At 44.9% G+C, this 18,463-nt stretch overlaps 1 protein-coding gene and 1 non-coding gene across 2 annotated transcripts in view; one reads left to right on the forward strand and one right to left on the reverse strand.

The window, feature by feature from the left end:
• LOC124553344 (U4/U6 small nuclear ribonucleoprotein Prp31-like) overlaps positions 1 to 18,463 on the reverse strand; it is a 153,344-nt gene that overhangs the window by 115,073 nt on the left and 19,808 nt on the right. The window lies entirely within an intron of this gene.
• Trnak-uuu lies at positions 15,078 to 15,151 on the forward strand. The gene has a single exon. It is a non-coding gene; the product is annotated as a tRNA-Lys (tRNA).

Below are 18,463 nucleotides of genomic sequence, written 5' to 3' on the forward strand. Positions count from 1 at the left end.
TCGCGTTTGGTCTGTGAAATCGGTTCGTCAGTATTTGATGTGGTTTACGAAATATATCCAGCGGTAACGTTAGGTGACTCACCATATATCATGGGAACTATTTCATTCTATACTTTTAAATACAGATGGCGCACGAAATGTCTTACCATTTGCTTCTTTCACAATTTACGACGCATATTAGATATCCCGATGAGATCTCTACAGCAGTACCAGCAGAGCTTGAAAAACAAATGAGTTACGAAATGACGTGTAATTCACGATACTGCCGCTAGGAGACTAGTAAGCAGCAATGGCTGACAATGGAAGACTGACGACACAGCAACGACCGGCAATTGTGTTACTTTTTCGTGAAACGAAAAGCCTTGTTGTGACCCAGAGGCGTTTTCGACAACAGTTTAACACACGATGGGTCCCTTCCAAGAAGACCGTCCAAGGTTGTTCGATAAATTTGTACAGGAAGGAACAGTATTGGAAGCGAAGCGACCTCGGCCTAAGCCTGTTTGTTCGCCGGAGAATACTGAAGCGGTACGAGTTGCTGTACAGAGAAGTCTCGGGAAATCTTGTAGAAAGGCAGCAGTGCAACTGGGAATATCCAGATCCTCCGTTCAACGCATTCTTAAAAGTGACCTCCGTATGTACCCATACAAGATGACCTGTGCACAGAAACTCACTGAAGAACACAAGCAGCAGAGACTACTGTTTGCTTAGTCGGCGGAGGATAGGGAAGAAACTCTCAACAACGTTTAGTTTTCAGACGAGGCGCATTTTCATTTTGACGGTGTGGTCAACAAACAAAATGTACGCTTTTGGGCCGCTGAAAACCCACAAGTGCTTCACGAACGACAACATTATGCTCCGAGGATTACAGCGTGGGCAGCAGTTCCCAGTCACGGAACCCTTTTTCTTTGAAGAAACTGTGAACAGCGAGCGTTATTTGAGCATGCTTCGCAATAGCTTCATTCCACAGATTCTTGCTACTGCCTTGTCCTTCAACACGCAGTCGTTCGTGCAAGATGGAGCAAGGCCACATACTGCAAACACTGTGTTGGAGTTTTTACACGAGCATTTCGACATGCGGATCATATCACTCAGGTTTCCAGGTCACTTCAATGACGGACAAAATTGGCTCCCCAATAGTCCAGACCTCAATCCGTGTGACTTTTTTCTTTGGGGGTACCTAAAGGAAAAAATTTTCCCGAAACGTCCACGTGATTTAATGGGGCTCAGAACACTTGTTCTTCAAGCTTGCAGTGAAATTACAGAAGACATGTGCCGTAGGGTAATAATAACTTCAATGTTCGTTTGAAGGAAGTTAGGAAATGAAATGGTGGACATATTGAGCATGTGCTGAGTTAGAACACATCTCCATGGACGGCTCTTCACTGTAGTATATGTTCCTTTCAGATTGTATCGACAATAAAGTTTATATTTAAAAACAAAATGGTAACACATTTCGTGTGCCACCCTGTATAATCTACACCGGTTCAAAATGTTATTCTTTTACGCGCATGACTTCAAGCTCTAATAAAATCGGTAATTTTTTATATACAGGCGTGAGGAGTGCTGTGTTATAAAGGTCATGTCCACGAGAGGATGACCACCAGGTTGAGGAAGTTGAAGCAAAGTTTGAGAGACAAGAAACTTTCTGATGGTAAAACCACAAGAAGCAGGTTGACGGAAAAAATGATTGATGAACTGCAGCAATATTATGGGATGGCCATTGGAAATAATGCTGAGGATTTGTTAAAAAGACAGTATGGGCTACCTTCTTCCACAGACTGTCAACTGATGAAAAACCAGAACGCCACCTTTGCCCTGCTGGACCTGATTCATGGTGCAATTACCGCAATGCCCAGTACTCAAACAGGTCATACAGCCGTAAACTAAATGCTCTAATGTGTGTGAAATCTCATGGGACTTAACTGCTAAGGCCATCAGTCCCTAAGCCTATACACTACTTAACCTAAATTATCTCAAGGACAAACACACACACCCATGCCCGAGGGAGGACTCGAACCTCCGCCGGGACCAGCCACACACTCCATGACTGCAGCGTCCCAGACCGCTCGGCGGATCCCGCGCGGCAGCCGTAAACATTCCATCCCAGCAGCAGTCATGGATATCATAAAACCTATTTACAGAGACCTGGCAAATCCTGAATTACTGAAGTGTCTGCATGGTCAGACTCAGTATCCCAATGAGTCGTTCAAAAATCTTATACGGACGCGTTTACCAAAAAATGTTTTTGTTGGAACGAAGACACTACAGTGGGGGGATCAGTGATGCTGTTATTGCTTTTCATGATGGCGACATCGGTAGGGCGAAAGTGCAACAGCATATGGAATTAATCCTGGAGCAAACTGCATCAGAGAACTTGAACGGATGGACAAGCTCTGCATTGATAAAGCAGAATATGCGGCACAGTTGGCCACTAAGGAGCACAGAAAGAAGAAAAAAATTGGAGAAATATCAAGAGGATGAAATACAGTATGGAGCAGAGTGCTTCTGAATGCCTGAAAATAAAAAAAAAATTAAGCAAATATTAAGTAAGTTACAGTTTTATGAGGCCGTCCATAGTGGCCGAGCGGGTCTAGGCACTACAGTCTGGAAACGCGCGACCGCTACGGTCGCAGGTTCGAATCCTGCCTCGGGCATGGATGTGTATGATGTCCTTAGGTTAGTTAGGTTTAAGTAGTTCTAAGTTCTGGGGGACTGATGACCTCAGAAGTTAAGTCCCATAGTGCTCAGAGCCATTTGAACCATTTGAACAGTTTTTTGAAATCCGTTCCTGAACATTTACTTTTTCTGTTGCATTTTTCCTTAAATTTCAGAAACCACAACTTTCAGGGAGTAATAACATACATATTCTGAATCTACTGAGTTACAAGGAAAACGTAATGTTATGTATAATTAAAATCATTTAGGAGAACGTACAAAAAAGTACACAAAATTTTAACCATGTAATCAAAAAATTGTATTTCCGAAAGCAGTGGCTGAAATGCAATTATTCTAGTTCAGCAGACTCAGAAACAGTTTAATGTCCTGTAAAAGTTTCGTAATAGATTCAATATGATCGGGATAGGGCGTTCCAACTCCCCTTAAGTGCCTTCACAATTCTCGATTATTCCAATCTGGAACAGCGCGCGGAACAAAAGAAACACCTATATCATCTTTCCGTGCGAGCTCTGATTCTTTTATCATGATGATCGTTTCTCCCTAGGTAGGTCTGCGTCAAAAAAATATTTTCGCATTCGTAGGAGAAAGTTGCTCATTGAAATCGCGTGAAAAATTGGAAATTAGTGGTGAGTTCCTTTCGAGGCGTGGCGCCCTATATCGCTCCTGTCTGAAGCCCGTGTATCGGGAGAATGACTCATGCGTGCACAGTGACAGGTGGTGTGAAACGAGTTTAGTCGAGTAAGTACTTCTAATTTTCATCTGCCAGACACATTCAAGAAACAGGTCAAGAGAATGTTTTTGTGAATTGTTCTGTTTATTTCTTGAAGGCTTTTTTCATTTATTAATGTTTGTACAATTTTGCATATACTTTTAGTAGTGTGAATGATGCGTGAATGTGGTCTAAAGTAAATATTTAGATCATTGTTCTACTGATGAACGCTGTACGAACTAGTGTGAGATAGTTTTAAGAATGCAGACGACGGGGAATTTTGTATCATAATATGTTAAGTAAGTGTATGGTAAAAGGAAAGCTAATTCGACTGCAGACGGAAATAGTTAATAAAGTAAAGCATAAACCAAATATCAGAATGTTAAATATTTATTTCGGGAAAAAGTACAGCTCGAAAGTGTGTTATTTGTCGATTGGTTAGTCATGAAATCCGCGGACGAACGCGGAAGAATGATTTTTTTCTATCGGCCTTACAGAAAACTGACCGATCAGAACGGAGTATTCTTCGCGAGTCTTTTCTCTTGGAGAAAGAGAATGCGTACAGCAGGCTAAGGGAGTCTAAGCCCATCCTTTCCATGGTCCGGTCGTCTGTAGTATAAGCTCCGAAGGAAGTTATACAATTTGTCGGGTTTAGTTGTGCTACATCTTTCAAAAGAATTTTAAAGTGAAGGAATATTTATTCCGGTGTGGTTTTTTTTCAGTGTACGGATTTCTTCAGTAAATTTGTGTATGAGAAAAGAGAGTATTTCCGACTGGCATATTGAGCAGATAGGTGACTAAAAACTTGAGTGCATTACACACCGGTAAACTTAATACCCACATGCTCATAAATTAAGGATAATGCTGATCCATGGTGAAACAACGCTCTGGTGGGCGGTTTGCGGGTTTAAATCACCTCGGGGTATGACCATGCGGTGCATTTGACCTGCGGTCGTCGCACGGTGGCGCTGGCAGCAGTCCACATACGCAGAGGTGTGTTGGTGCATGTCAGAGTACGGTGCAGCGAGTAAGTGTCCAAGGAATAGGAAAGCAACTGAAATCACTCAACAGAAGGAAGTCCACTGGACCTGACGGGATACCAATTCGATTCTACACATAGTACGCGAAAGAACTTGCCTCCCTTCTAACAGCCGTGTACCGCAAGTCTCTAGAGGAACGGAAGGTTCCAAATGATTGGAAAAGAGCACAGGTAGTTCCAGTTTTCAAGAATGGTCGTCGAGCAGATGCGCAAAACTATAGGCCTATATCTCTGACATCGATGTGTTGTAGAATTTTAGAACATGTTTTTTGCTGGCGTATCATGTCATTTCTGGAAACCCAGAATCTACTCTGTAGGAATCAACATGGATTCCGGAAACAGCGATCAGGTGAGACCCAACTAGCTTTATTTGTTCATGAGACCCAGAAAATATTAGATACAGGCTCCCAGGTAGATGCCATTTTCCTTGACTTCCGGAAGGCCTTCGATACAGTTCCGCACTGTCGCCTGATAAACAAAGTAAGAGCCTACGGAATATCAGACCAGCTGTGTGGCTGTATTGAAGAGTTTTTAGCAAACAGAACACAGCATGTTGTTCTCAGTGGAGAGACGTCTTCAGACGTTAAAGTAACCTCTGGCGTGCCACAGGGGAGTGTTATGGGACCATTGCTTTTCACAGGATATATAAATAACCTAGTAGATAGTGTCGGAAGTTCCATGCGGCTTTTCACGGATGATGCTGTAGTGTACACAGAAGTTGCAGAATTAGAAAATTGCAGCGAAATGCAGGAAGGTCTGCAGCGGATAGTCCCTTGGTGCAGGGAGTGGCAACTGACCCTTAACACAGACAAATGTAAAGTATTGCGAATATATAGGAAGAAGATCCTTTATTGTATGATTATATGACAGCGGAACAAACACTGGTAGCAGTTACTTCTGTAAAATATCTGGGAGTATGCGTACGGAACGATTTGAAGTGGAATGATCATATAAGATTAATTGTTGGTAAGGCGGGTGCCAGGTTGAGATTCATTGGGAGAGTCCTTAGAAAATGTAGTCCATCAACAAAGGAGGTGGCTTACAAAACACTCGTTCGACCTATACTTGAGTATTGCTCATCAGTGTGGGATCCGTACCAGGTCGGGTTGAAAGAGGAAATAGAGAAGATCCAAAGAAGAGCGGCGCGTTTCGTCACAGGGTTATTTGGTAACTGTGATAGCGTTACGGAGATGTTTAGCAAACTCGAGTGGCAGACTCTGCAAGAGAGGCGCTCTGCATCGCGGTATAGCTTGCTGTCCAGGTTTCGAGAGGGTGCGTTTCTAGATGAGGTATCGAATATATTGCTTCCCCCTACTTATACCTCCCGAGGAGATCACGAATGTAAAATTAGAGAGATTCGAGCGCGCACGGAGGCTTTCCGGCAGACGTTCTTCCCGTGAACCAAACGCGACTGGAACAGGAAAGGTAGGTAACGACAGTGGCACGTAAAGTGCCCTCCGCCACACACCGTTGGGTGGCTTGCGGAGTATAAATGTAGATGCAGATGTAGAAGTGTGCAGACGTTTTCAGTCGTGCTAATGGTGACTGTGTGTTGAAAATAGCTCAGAGAACACATATTGATGAGGCTATGAGGGGTAGAATACTAGGGCGACTGGAGGCTGGTCAAACACAGCAGGTCGCAGCACGGGCCCTCTGTGTGCCACAAAGTGTGATCTCGAGATTGTGGCAACAATTCCAGCAGACAGGAAACGTGTCCAGGCGCTACAGTACGGGACGTCCACAGTGTGCAACACCACAAGAAGACCGATATCTCACCACCAGTGCCCGCAGACGGACACGGAGTACTGCAGGTAGCCTCGCTCGGGACCTTACCGCAGCCGCTGGAACACTTGTCTCCAGACACACAGTCTGCAGACGACTGAACAGACACGGTTTATTCGCCCGGAGACCTGCAAGGTGCATTCCACTGACCTCTGGTCACAGGAGAGCTCGTAACGCCTGGTGTCAAGAACACAGTACATGGTCATTGGAATGGTGGTCCCAGGTTATATTCACAGACGAGTCCAGGTATAGTTTGAACAGTGATTCTCGCCGGGCTTTCATCTGGCGTGAACCAGGGACCAGATAGCAACCCCTTAATCTCCTTGCCGGTCGGAGTGGCCGAGCGGTTCTAGGCGCTTCAGTCTGGAACCGCGCGACCGCTACGTTCGCAGGTTCGAATCCTGCCTCGGGCATGGATGTGTGTGATGTCTTTAGGTTAGTTAGGTTTAAGTAGTTCTAAGTTCTGGGGGACTGATGACCTCAGATGTTGTCCCATAGTGCTCAGAGCCATTTGAGCCTTAATCTCCTTGAAAGGGACCTGTATGGAGGTCGTGGTTTGATGGTGTGGGGTGGGATTATGATTGGTGTGTGTACCCCACTGCATGTCTTTGACAGAGGAACTGTAACAGGTCAGGTGCATCTGGATGTCATTTTGCACCAGTATGTCCACCTTTTCAAGGGTGCAGTGGGTCCCACCTTCCTTCTGATGGATGATAGCGCACGGCCCCACCGATCTGCCGTCATGGAGGAGTACCTTGAAACAGAAGATATCAGGCGAATGGAGTGGCCCGCCTGTTCTCCAGACCTAAACCCCATCGAGCACGTCTGGGATGCTCTCAGTCGACGTATCGCTGCACGTCTTCAAACCCCTACGACACTTCAGGAGCTCAGACAGGCACTGGTGCAAGAATGGGATGCTATACCCCAGCAGCTGCTCGACCACCTGATCCAGAGTATGCCAATCCGTTGTGCGGCCTGTGTACGTGTGCATGGTGATCCCATATTGATGTCGGGGTACATGCGCAGGAAACAGTGGCTTTCGTACCACATGTGTTTCGGGACGCTTTTCTCAACTTATCACCAATACCGTGGGCTTACAGATCTGTGTCGTGTGTGTTCCCTATGTGCCTAAGCTATTAGCGCCAGTTTTGTGTAGTGCCACGTTGTGTGGCACCACATTCTGCAATTATCGTTAATTTATGAGCATGAGTGTAGTATGGCGAATATTTTATTTTAAAAATAATCCGTGCTTAGGAGCTGCTCAGATTTCCGGAAATACGTTACCATAAATTTGGGGTTTGTGCATTACTGTGTTAGGATTAGCACGGGCTTGGCAGTGAACGTGTACATCTCAAGGTTCAGAATATACCGAAGTTTTGCCAGTATTTCCACCTTTCATTCAAAATTAAAACTTTTTCCCAATGATTAGAATAGTTACATTGTATGCAGCCTGGTGCGAGTTTCAGTACGGTAGGTTTCTGCTCGGCTTTCCTACCGGCGATCTGCTGCAACGAGTTCACAGGTAGGCACAGGTGAAGGACGAAGGTAACCGCGCCGTCGCACTGTGGGACCAAACTGCTGAGGTCATCGATCGCTGGGCTTACACGCTACTTAATCTAACTTGAACTAACTTACGCTAAGGACAACACACACACACACACACACACACACACACACACACACACACACCCATGCCCGAGGGAGGACTAGAATCTCCGACAGGGAGAGCCGCGCGAACCGTGGCAAGGCGCCCCAGACCGCGCGGCTACCTCCCGCGGCTTCTTGAGGAGATTCCGCCGCAACGAGAAAGTCTTTCCGGTAATGACGTCCACTCCAAATCCTTTATCGTATCCGTGACACTCTTTCCTATATTGCACGATAACACAAAACGTGCTGCTGTTTTTTGAACTTTCTCGACGCACTCCGTAAAGCCGTCGGCACACGGACCGTCCATCCGAACGTTGAGCATTGAGCGTGCCGAGTTTCTGACGTCATGGCGTCGAATAACACGTTCGGGAGTCTTTCCGAACGTGCATAGCGATATGTAGCATGTCAGATATTTTGAGCGTGCGTCTGAGCGTTGACCAATGGGATGGCAGAACGCCATCTACGTCACGTCCGCGCCATCCCCCTTCAGCACAAAGCTGTGAGGCGCCATATTGACATTCAGTTCAATCCTATACGTATATATGCCGTTTCTGAGCACCAGCAAATTGAGAATCACTGGAAAACCCGTTGTTAACTGTGTGATTCGCTGCAATAAAATAATTCGAAACATAATATTCGTGGCAAAAGAATTATTGTAACTTGGTTATTATGAGAGTATGCCATTTAAAGTCTACAACACACTGAAATCCACCAAAAACGCACTGTTCTTGGTTCAATTTGTTATAATTAAATTTGAATTAGTAACATACCTACGATTAATATTTTTAGAAAGTGCGAACATGCTAGGACACCCTGGATACGTTGTCAATGTAACTTGGTGGGAAGCGTGAACGATGCTCAATATGATGCTTGCAGTGGTCGTGTTTCGCGCCTCGACGCGTCAAAATTTTTTTCCTAACGTTCGCGTTTTTAATAGGTTCTAATGCTTTATTATTAGTTTAATATAAGTGTATACTGTAATATTTGATGTTATGTAAATATAATTTCACCCGTTTTTTGAGGAGTCAGTTTGTTATACTACAGGGCAGCTTGCGCTACTTGTATAAAGCTACACTACTGGCCATTAAAATTGCTACACCAAGAAGAAATGCAGATGGTAAACGGATATTCGTTGGACAAATATATTATACTAGAACTGATATGTGATTACATTTTCACGCAATTTGGGTGCATAGATCCTGAGAAATCAGTACCCAGAACAACCACCTCTGGCCGCAATAACGGCCTTGATATGCTTGCGCATTGAGTCAGAGCTCGGATGGCGTGTACAGGTACAGCTGCTCATGCAGCGTCAACACGATACCACACTTCATCAAGAGTAGTGGCTGGCCAGTTGCTCGGCCACCATTGACCACACGTTTTCAATTGGTGAGAGATCTGGAGAATGTGCTGGCCAGGGCAGCAGTCAAACATTTTCTGTATCCAGAAAGGCCCGTACAGGACCTGCAACAAGCGCGGTCGTGCATTATCCTGCTGAAATGTAGGGTTTCACAGGGATCGAATGAAGGGTAGAGCCACCGGTCGTAACACATCTGAAATGTAACGTCCACTTTTCAAAGTGCCGTCAATGCGAACAAGAGGTGACCGAGACGTGTAACCAATGGCACCCCATACCGTCACGCCGGCTGATACGCCAGTATGACGAATACACGCTTCCAATGCGCGTTTACCGCGATGTCGCCAGACACGGATGCGACGATCATGATGCTGTAAACAGAACCTGGATTCATCCGAAAAATGACGTTTTGCCTTTCGTGCAACCAGGTTCGTCGTCAAGTACACCATCGCATGCGCTCCTGTCTGTGATGCAGCGCCAAGGGCAACCGCAGCCACAGTCTCCGAGCTGATAGTCCATGCTGCTGCAAATGTCGTCGAACTGTTCCTGCAGATGGTTGTTGTCTTGCAAACGTCCCCATCTGTTGACTCAGGGATCGAGACGTGGCTGCACGATCCGTTACAGCCGTGCGGATAAGATGCCTGTCATCTCGACTGCTAGTGATACGAGGCCGTTGGGATCCAGTACGGCATTCCGTATTACCCTCCTGAACCCACAGATTCCATATTCTGCTAACAGTCATTGGATCTCGAGCAACGCGATCAGCAATGTCGCGATACGATAAACCGCAATCGCGATAGGCTACAATCCGACCCTTATCAAAGTCAGAAACGTGATGGTACGCATTTCTCCTCCTTACACGACGCATCACAACATCGCCCACCAGGCAACGCCGGTCAACTGCTGTTTGTGTATGAGAAATCGTGCTGTCAGCACGTTGTAGGTGTCGCTACCGGCGCCAGCCTTGTGCGAATGGCCTGAAAAGCTAATCATTTGCATATCACAGCACCTTCTTCCTGTCGGTTAAATTTCGCGTCTGTAGGACGTCATCTTCGTGGTGTAGCAATTTTAATGGCCAGTAGTGTATTTGATGCTATGAAAATATAAGTTCACCTGTTTTTTGAGGAGTGAGTTTGTTCGATTGGCTTTATCTACAGGATAGTTTGCGCTTCTTGTACAAATCTATTTTGCTCCCTTTTACGTTTACGTTTCGTAATTCATGTATTTTAAAGATTCTGCTAGTGGGTAGGAACAATGATCAAGTAAGAATGACCTTAGGGTTTTACTGAAATGTGGAAATGATGAAATAATATTTATCTTATGTGGAGAACTATTGCAAATTTGTATCGCACTGTTTGTAATGGAACTTTTATAAGACTGTATCCTTTTTGATTGGAATTGGTACTTTCCTTTTCGTGGACATTGGAGGAAATGTGCGTTTTAATAGAGCTAACGTGCAAATTTTTATGCGTGTCCGTTTAGTAAACAGTGTGATTTACGAACTAGAAACGTCCGTCAACTGCCGCTGGAGTGTGTTGCGGTCGCGTATACCACGTTGGGGCCCACGTACCGTGTGTACGAGTCGCATCGTCCCTGAGCGTTCGACAGCACATCGAACTTGGCACGCTCCACGTTGACGTTCGACAGCACGGTCGTGGGTCGACGGCTTTAATCCTATCTGGGAAGGATCCCAGACCGTACAACAATACTCTAAAAGAGGACGGACAAGCGTAGTGTAGGCAGTCTATTTGATACATCTGCTACAATTTCTAAGTGTTCTGCCAATAAAACGCAGGCTTTGGTTAGCGTTTCCCACAATATTTTCTACGTCTTCCTTCCATTTTAAGTGTAAGTAGGCTGTTTAGGTTTTTTATTGGTAACGCCACCTCTGTATGAAAATCACTGGCTGTGCTGTGTGCAGTCTGTGGCTGCTTTGCATTGTTGTAATACTCGCCATTGTAGTATTAGGCAGCTGGCTGTCAACAGCGCGTAGCGTTGCGCAGGTGGAGGTGAGCCGCCAGCAGTGGTGGATGTGGGGAGAGAGATGGCGGAGTTTTGTAATTTGTCATGAACTGCTATATATATTATGACTATTAAGGTAAATACATTGTTTGTTCTCTATTAATATCTTTCATTTGCTAACTATGCCTATCAGTAGTTAGTGCCTTCCGTAGTTTGAATCTTTTATTTAGCTGGCAGTAGTGGCGCTCGCTGTATTGCAGTAGCTTGAGTAGCGTTTTGTGAGGTAAGTGATTTATGAAAGGTACAGGTTAATGTTAGTAAGGGCCATTCTTTTGTAGGGATTTTTGAAAGTCAGATTGCGTTGCGCTAATAAAAATATTGTGTGTCAGTTTAAGCACAGTCTTGTATAATTTTTCTAAGGGGACGTTTCATATGTCGTCGGTTGAACACGAGGCCACTTCCAGAGACGCGAAGAATCCCATACATCCCTCCAGGACAGGCCGTGACGCCCGCCCGATGCACAGGAAGGCACCGCGGACGCCTTGGAGCTCACAAGATGACCGAAACTGTGGGTGTTTTCACATAAGTTGTTCGTAATTCTAATTCTTAGGCATTTAGTTATTTACGGCCTTTAGATTTGACTGATTTATCGCGTAACCGAAGTTTAACACATTAGTTTTAGCACTCATGTGGATGACTTCACACTTTTCATTATTTAGGATCAATAGCCTATTTTTGCACCAGACAGATATCTTTTCTAAATCGTTTTGCAATTTGTTGTTATCTTTAGATACTTTACTAGCCGGTAAATGACAACGTCATCTGCAAACAACCTAAGACGGCTGCTCAGATTGTCTCCCAAGTCATTTATATAGATAAGGAACAGTAAAGGGCCTATATCACAACCCTGGGGTACGCCAGAAATCACTTCTGTTTTACTCGATAACTTTCCGTAAATTACTACGAACTGTGACCTCTCTGACAGGAAATCACAAATCCAGTCACATAACTGACGATATTCCATAAGAACGCAATTTCACTACAAGCCGCTTGTGTGGGACAGTGTCAAAAGCGTTCTGGAAATCTAGAAATACGGAATCAATTTAAAATCCCTTGTCAATAGCACTCAACACTTCAATCAACATTGAATTTGGGGTAAAGATCGTTTCACAATAATTCCCGCAAACGTGACGTCATTTTGATGTCACGCGGAATATCGACGACCGCAAGATCGGCTGTCGACTTTGTGACAAGGAACAATACGAATGTTATTGCTTCTCGATTCAATCGCAGCAATTTAAGCTGTCCTCTTAGGTTACTGCCTAACTACACACTCGGAATTCGCCAAAAATACGGAAATAAAGAAATGTTTGTGAGAAGAAAAAAAAACAAGAATTTTACTTTAGTTCGTTTTAGTCGTGGCATTTAAAGCTGTACTCTTAGGTTGCTGGCTAACCACACACTCGGAAATCGACAAATATTTATTTCCTCTTTCGTTCTCAAATCAATGGTATGTAAATAACATCGAATATCGCATTCATTATTACATTCATAGGATAGTCCCGGACCGTGTTAAGAACTCTAATAACACGAAAAAAAATGCATCTGGCAGGATACGAACCCACATTTTTCGACTCCATGAACTACAACTTTATCCAATATACTTACACTTCATTGTGCCATTTATGTCTCCTGTCTTTGTTATCTTATTCTCTCTTGAACGGTTATATCGTTGATACGTTATTAACTGAGATTTAATGACAGTGGTGACATGTTTGTGATAAATTTTGAGTGCCCTGTTATCTTGAAGCGACAAACTGCAGATAACAAAACAAGCGTGTTTCATTCTTAATTTCTAAATTACTCACGACAACAACTACTCCTAAGAGAGCACTCTTATATGAAGGCATTAACCGTCGACAAATGGCTCAAATGGCTCTGAGCACTATGGGACTTAACATCTGAGGTCATCAGTCGCCTAGAACTTAGAACTACTTAAACCTAACTAACCTAAGGACATCACACACATCCATGCCCGAGGCAGGATTCGAACCTGCGACCGTAGCGGTCGCTCGGCTCCAGACTGTAGCGCCTAGAACCGCACGGCAACTCCGGCCAGCCGTCGATAAATGATTACATGACATTTTACTATAAAAATAATTCAAAAAATGGTTCAAATGACTCTAATAAAACGAAAACAACATCTGAGGTCATCAGTCCCCTAGAACTTAGAACTACTTAAACCTAACTAACCTAAGGAGAGCACACACATACATGCCCGAGGCAGGATTCGAACCTGCGACCGTAGCAGCCGCTTCGTTCCGGACTGAAGCGCCTGGAACCGTTCGCTCACAACGGCCGGCTAATAGCAATAATTATAGTAAATCATTCCAAGAATGACGTGTTTTTGTAAATCTCAGGTGCGCCCGCATGGAATCTTGTGTGAGACTTGTATCGAATGCTAATGAAAGTCAACAGCCGTTCATGCTGTCGTTGATATTGGGCGTCACGTCAGAATGGCGTCACGTTTGCGGGAATTATCGTGAAACGGACAAACCCTTAGATTTGCACAGCCATGGAAAAATCTATAGACACTAACGGTCGGAGACCATCATAGCAACGTCACCTGCATGCCACTGACGTAAACCATATTTAAAAATGTTTACAATACTAAAAAAAATACAACTTTTTAAAGTAGCCTCTAGTCTTCCTTAGAGTTCAAGCAATCTCCATATCAAACCTATCAAAAGCGGTTCAGCGGTATAGTCGTGAAAGCGGTACAGACAAGAGTTGCTTTCCCATCTATGATATTAGTAGGGCTTCATTGCCCGCCCGGTTGGCCGTGCCGTCTAACGCACGGTTTTCCGGGCGGGAAGGAGCGCCTGGTCCCCGGCACGAATCCGCCCGGCGGATCTGTGTCAGGGTCCGGTGAGTCGGCCAGTCTGTGGATGGTTGTTAGGCGGTTTTCCATCTGCCTTGACGAATGCTGGCTGGTTCCCCTTATTCCGCCTCAGCTACACTGTGTCGGCGATTGCTGCGCAAACACTGTCTCCACGTACACGTACACCAGAATTACTCTACCACGCAAACATTTGGTGTTACACTCGTCTGGTGTGAGACGTTCCCTGGGGGGTCCACCGGGGGCCGAATCGTACAATAACCCTGGGTTCGGTGTGGGGCGGCGGAGGGGTGAAGTGGACTGGGGTAGTCGTCGTGGGGTTCTGGACCACTGCGGCTGCGGCGGGGACAGAGCATCTCCGTCGTTTCTAGGTCCCCGGTTAACATACCATAACATGGCTTTATTTATTTTGGAAGTAAAGACTCTCTGCCTCTTATTATATAGCAAGTCATACATTTGGTGATTTTACATGTCACATCGCACAAATTCAGTTTTACTGTTTCATTACTAGTACATTTTTTGAGAATTTTACAAAACGATAGCATAAAAGAATAGAAGTCTAAAAAAGTGCGAATGTATGTATGCAGCATTGTTTAAATTTGTTGCTAGCTTATATAATGATAATAAATAAGAGATGTAATAGGTTGTGGATGTATTTTAAACTAAAATTGTGCTGAATCAAAGAAATAAGAGATGAGAATAATAAGAAAGGAAAGAATAAGCTCGAGCAGCATCTAACACATGGCACTACACTGAATGAAAGGGAAGCTCTACAGCCTATGACAGGTATTTTACTTGCCTCAGAGGTTTTCTTAATACGTAGGCTGAACACTGTTTTGTATGCATTTTGTAATAAAATGTCGTGCTTGGCGATGTCATTGGTTTATGAGCCTCGCTACAGTGTGCATGCACGTGATCCACGTGAAGAGGCGTAAGCAGATGCTACCATTCTGAGAAGGTATACGAGTTGCATTGATAAACAGAGCAGAAGGTAGTGGAAACGACGGCTTCCGTGGCGCAATGGTCTAGCGCGTTCGGCTTTTAACCGAAAGGTTGGTGGTTCGAGCCCACCCGGGGGCGAAATCGTCACCGATGTGAGGACAAACGCCGTCTTTGTTAGAGATACACAGCTACTGTGATGATATATGTGTGTTTGCACGATGCCACACAGCCTTATACACATTCAGCCAAGTGACAATCGTAGGTAAAAACATGGCCCTACACAGACGTTCTACTGTTTTCCTAATTATTCGTCATGTGTGACACTGCAGTAGGGCGACGCCCACTAAAGAAGCCGTATTTTTTACATTTAATTTCAGCGTATACACCGCGAGTGTCATATGACAGGGCCACTCTCTCGATGTCGATTTGTATTTGGTGTGCCTTAACTGTCGGTCTGCAGGAGGCCGCTGTTAAACATTCTGTGTGTTTGGTATAAACCTGTTACAAATGTGAAATTGCAATGAAATCCAGACCATTAGCTACTTACAGGCGTTGATAAATATCAACGGGGACAGTAGAAAATATGTGCCCCGTCCAGGACCCAAACCCGGGATCTCCCGCTTACGTCACAGACACTCTATCCGACTGAGCCATCGAGGACACAGAGGGCAGTGCAACTGCAAGGACTTATTTCTGGCACGCTCCTCGTGAGACCCACACTTCCAACTAACTGTCCACACACTACATTTTTAGTGACCCTGCCCACCACACTCATTACTCGCAGCAGTCTACCGATTTCTGTAAGAGTTTGAGCAATGTTAGTGCATCCGCACTGTAGAAGATCATTGGCCGGTAAGCCTTATCTGTATGAAGGTGGTATCTGTTCTTCCGGACGTGTCCAAAAGAACAGATACCAGGTTCATATTCATGTTACAAATGTGGTCTTGGCTCTGCTAATACTTGATTAATAATATATTGATTAAGTATGTTTCAATGTGTTTTCCAACTAACGGTAACAGCGGAGATTGCGAGTTGCTTTAAAACGTCATAGACTGCTGCATCAGGTGCGATGGCTCGGTAAAAGTTCGAACCAATCATATCTGATGCAGCAAAAGAAGAAAAAATGTCACATATTATGTAATGGTATAAGAACCAAGTGCATAGAGAGATAGACTGATTCCATTTAGTGCTGGAAAATCTTAGCTTACTTTTACTATGTTTGTATGTGTATCTTGCTTCATTTCCCGTGGGTTGGCAGGAGAGTCAACACCGTATTATTAGAGGAAGCCAAAAGGCACGCGTTTTAGCTCACGCAGGCTGGCGTGAGGTCTGGAACAGGACAAGGAAACTAGACTTTAGAAAAACGGACGTAGCTGGTGGAATACTTAACTTTAATCCATTAATGATGAGCGTCGCTCTTGACGGTACATGATTCACAATATCAATAGTAACTGAATATGGCGCCTTGCTAGGTCGTAGCAAATGACGTAGCTGAAGGCTATGCTAACTATCGTCTCGGCAAATGAGAGCGTATTTGTCAGTGAACCATCGCTAGCAAAGTCGGCTGTACAACTGGGGCGAGTGCTAGGGAGTCTCTCTAGACCTGCCGTGTGGCGGCGCTCGGTCTGCAATCACTGGTAGTGGCGACACGCGGGTCCGACGTATACTAACGGACCGCGGCCGATTTAAAGGCTACCACCTAGCAAGTGTGGTGTCTGGCGGTGACACCACATGTGATATAGCATCCGGGTCAGTGTCTGTGTTTGTTTCTGTATCGTTTACTACGTATTGCTGATCTGGAGCCTGTCTTATTCTAGGGTATGGTCTCTCCTGTTTGAAAGCCGCATGTAGTGTCCTTGACATAACAGAAGCGTATTTAAAAATCGACATTTCGCGCCATTGTTCTGTAAGTTGGCAGTACTGTTATAATTGAGGTTAGGAATGCCTTACAGGCGGTAGCATACTACAGACAAGCGAAACGCGGCCACAATACCATTTCCAAGTCTGCCCCACTTGCACCAACGAAGAACAACACTCTGCCACAGTTTTCTGAAAAGTGAACATACCAAACCTACTTAAATCCGTCGGCGATGAACGTCCAGTATGGTGATACATATCAATCACCGCAACAAGTGCAGGCTGGCGCCGATAAAAGTAGTCCATATAAGTTCAAAGGAAATGCAGTGAAATTACACAAACGAAGAGCTGAAGTGGACTTGCCATTTACTCACCATGGAAACTACGGTGAGAAATACATGTATGGGATATGCTGAATGTGATCCCCTGCAAAATTAATACACAGTTGTGAACGTCTAAGGCCGGTATCACACTATCATATTTCTTTGTCAAAGCTGATATGTCAAATATTTATGTCAAAGAAATTTCCAGAATGAGATTTTCACTCTGCAGTGGAGTGTGCACTGATATGAAACTTCCTGGCAGATTAAAACTGCGTGCCCGACCGAAACTCGAACTCGAGACCTTTGCCTTTCGCGGGCAAGTGCTCTACCAACTGAGCTACCGAAGCACGACTCACGCACGGTACTCACAGCTTTACTTCTGCCAGTACCTCGTCTCCTACCTTCCAAACTTTACAGAAGCTCTCCTGCGAACCTTGCAGAACTAGCACTCATGAAAGAAAGGATATTGCGGAGACATGGCTTAGCCACAGCCTGGGGGATGTTTCCAGAATGAGATTTTCATTCTGCAGCGGAGTGTGCGCTGATATGAAACTTCCTGGCTGATTAGAACTGTGTGCCCGACCGAGACTCGAACTCGGGACCTTTGCCTTTTGCAAGCAAGTGCTCTACCGACTGAGCTACCCAAGCATGACTCACAACCCTTCCTCACACCTTCAATTCTGCCTGTACCTCGTCTCCTACCTGCCAAACTTCACAGAAGCTCTTCCGCAAATCTTACAATACTATCGCTTCTGAAAGAAAGGATATTGCGGAGAAATGGCTTAGCCCCAGCCTGGGGGATGTTTCCAGAATGATATTTTCACTCTGCAGCGGAGTGTGTGCTGATATGAAACTTCCTGGCAGATTAAAACCGTGTGCCGGACCGAGACTCGAACTCGGGACCTTTGCCTTTCGCGGGCAAGTGCTCTACCGACTGAGCTACCCAAGCACGACTCACGACAAGTTCTCACACTTCACGAATCTGTTAGCGTTTAAAAGGGGATTCAAAATAGTTCATGTTTACACTGCGTATGAAAGCCGATTCCCGCACAGTAAACAAGCAACACAATGTGCCGTTTGTGGAAATGGTTCAACTGAAGTAGTAATATCTACCAACATGGTCACTTGACTAGAATACAAATGAGGCAAAGATAGCCCCTAGGGTAGGGTGACCAAACGTCCCAGGAAACCGGGATTGTCCCGGTTTTCATCCCTGTGTTCCGGTGTCCCGAAAATTTGTTTCGGGACGCTCAAAAGTCCCGGAATTCAG

Source organism: Schistocerca americana, chromosome 11 (assembly GCF_021461395.2).
Source record: "Schistocerca americana isolate TAMUIC-IGC-003095 chromosome 11, iqSchAmer2.1, whole genome shotgun sequence".
Lineage (NCBI taxonomy): Eukaryota > Metazoa > Arthropoda > Insecta > Orthoptera > Acrididae > Schistocerca > Schistocerca americana.